The sequence below is a fragment of the Micromesistius poutassou genome, assembly GCF_964030765.1.
Source record: "Micromesistius poutassou genome assembly, contig: SCAFFOLD_6978, whole genome shotgun sequence".
NCBI classification, from domain to species: Eukaryota; Metazoa; Chordata; class Actinopteri; order Gadiformes; family Gadidae; genus Micromesistius; species Micromesistius poutassou.
The window spans coordinates 2,501-5,130 of NW_028178025.1; the positions used below are offsets into that span (position 1 = coordinate 2,501).

The 2,630-nt window shown below is 48.2% G+C and overlaps 1 pseudogene across 1 annotated transcript in view; it reads right to left on the reverse strand.

Annotated features, from left to right (window-relative positions):
* LOC311374856 (E3 ubiquitin-protein ligase RNF34 pseudogene) overlaps window positions 1–1,713 on the reverse strand; it is a 3,137-nt pseudogene extending 1,424 nt beyond the window's left edge. The window contains exon 1 of the transcript in view: window positions 1,504–1,713. The product of the transcript in view is annotated as an E3 ubiquitin-protein ligase RNF34 pseudogene (transcript). The remainder of the gene's footprint in view (window positions 1–1,503) is intronic.
* Between the last annotated feature and the right edge of the window lie 917 nt (window positions 1,714–2,630).

Here is a 2,630-nt window from a genome sequence, read left to right on the forward strand (position 1 = left end):
CATGACTTATGAGAAGTACCAAGATTTTTACCCATCGCTGTTTCTACCTCGCCTTACTGAGAACGTCTACCGCCAGGTTTAAAGCTATAATATATCAATATGGATGAAACAGCGTTTAATGACTTGATAGTGTTCACAATGAGTTTCATGGATTTTGATTTTGGTACATTTCGTTTTTAATGGGGCGAGTCCTTTAGAACCACACACTCCCTAAGCAAAGGATCGTAATTCACACACGACTATTTCTAGAAGATATCTAAAGAAGAAGAAAGAGACATGATGAATGTATCTGAGAGTCCAGCTGTTGTGCTGACATTTGCTAGGCGCTTCCCCGTCTGCTTTCAACAGATGAATGCTCAGACGGATTAAACAAATCAGACAAAAAAAAAGAGAAAAGAGAAAAGAGAAAAGGTCAATCCGGCAGTGGGATTCTCCCCATGTCATTCATGTGCAATACCCACTCCAAAAACACACTCAACACTCACACTCAAAACTACAAACAACAAATACACATTCAAAAACACACTCCAAATACCCACTCCAAAAACATTCCAAATATACACTCCAACTACAAATTCCAAATACACACTCCAACTACAGCCCAAATACACAACGCAAGTACACTAGAAAAACACAAATTCCACTCCAAATACACAAAAAAAAATAGGTAATTTTCCCATTGATCGACTCTACGTTTAACTGGCTATGTTGATCAGCTCACTAGTGCTATTCAGCGACCACGATAACATCACTTGGCGGCCAAACACAAGCCGTGATGGAGCTGGCGTCAGGCTGGCTGAGGGGACAGCTCTATCTGCTCTGTCCAGACGTGCAGGCAGGGGCACCCAAGGGTGTCAGGTGGCCGGTGGAGCCCTCGTTAGCCTGCCACTGCCTGGGGAGGTTCTGATTATGTTTCTGCATGGCTATTGGAGAGCAGATAGTGATGAGGTAATGCCTTGCTTCCACGTGTAGAGAAACCTGACTCCAGGACCATCGTTTAGCGTTTTTTGGTGATACTGTATTCGATTTCCTTCAGGCACATAAATAGAGTTACTTTTTTATGCTTCGTGGTCTAGCTACAGTTGTTTATTTACCTTTGATCTTCTCAAGCACTCCACTAGTAGCAATACAAAGATCACCACCATCACCATTATAATTACCGTCGCCACCACCACTATGATTACCACCTCTACTATTATCACTACCACCTCCATCACCACCCCCGGTATCGCTACCACCTCCATCACCACCCCCTTTTGTCACTACCATTTCTATTCCCATTATCACCACCACCTGCATCAAAACCACCACCACAATTATCACTACCACCTCCACCACCACCACCATCCCCTAAATCCCCAGCATTATCCCTACCACCTCCATCACCACCACCATTATCACCTTCACCTCATACCCACCACTATTATCCTCATCACCACCACTACCACCACCACTATCCCTACCACCTCCATCACCACCACCACCACCACCCTTTCTCCTTACCTTGCGTCTGAAGACGGAGAAGGCTAGTCCGCAGGCCTTGCAGAGCTGGCCAGCGCTCCCTGAGCTGGCGGGGGGGTAGGTAGAGTACCCGGCGCTAGGGGCAAAACGGAAGGGCCCAGCCCCGGCCCCAAAGCCCGGCTGCTGGGCCCGGACCGTCCCGGTCCCCATCACCTCGTTCAGTAACCCACAGCATGACGCCCACATCGAGGACGCCCCCACACACACACACACACACACACACACACACACACACACACACACACACACACACACACACACACAGTTTGTACCGGTTTCAGAACCGGAACAAGAACCCAATACTGAAAATGGTGAGGGTTAGAATGAGAGAAAGTGTGGAGAACGTGTGTAACAGGTGTTTAACAGCGTGCAGAGAGTGCGTGTACAGAACGGTGAATCACCGTACAGTAGAGCGCCGACAGCACCGTCATGATAGATATTTATAACCCAGGCGCAGGGATGAGCAGAGCGCTATACCCCTGCTAGCTTAGCTTGTTGAAAATATCGTTCTCATGGTGCACCCAGACAAGCAGTGTGAGTGAGTGAATGAATGAATGAAGGAAGGAAGGAATGAATGAATATAAGCTAAAATTGCAAGAGATGAAGAAGGAAGGGGTAATAATAGAGTGGAAGGGGGACAGAGGAGTGCCAGAGGACAGTACAGTACACTGCTCGCTCAGATAGCAAGCATCATTAGGGGGGGCCTCGCCACAATGAAAAGGATTTTAATGAGTTTTCTCAGGAGCCCGCTAAACATTCTCCATTCACTCGGAACACCATGACCGACGCAAAGGCAGAAAGTTGGGGGGGATGATGGTGCAGCAGCAGAGCACCACTGCATGCTAGCTGCCATCATGTGCATGACATCAGGTGGACCAGATCATGTGCACGTCCTCTGTTTTCCACACTGGGGCTCATGCTTTTCACCACCAGCACCACCAGCATTATACTATACTTATACTAATGAGGGGGGGGGGGGGGGGGGGGGGGATCTTCTGTTTCAGGCACCGAGCGAATCAATAGCTGACATCAGCATACTGCACGCTCTGTCCCCAGTGTGTGTGTGTGTGTGTGTGTGTGTGTGTGTGTGTGTGTGTGTGTGTGTGTGT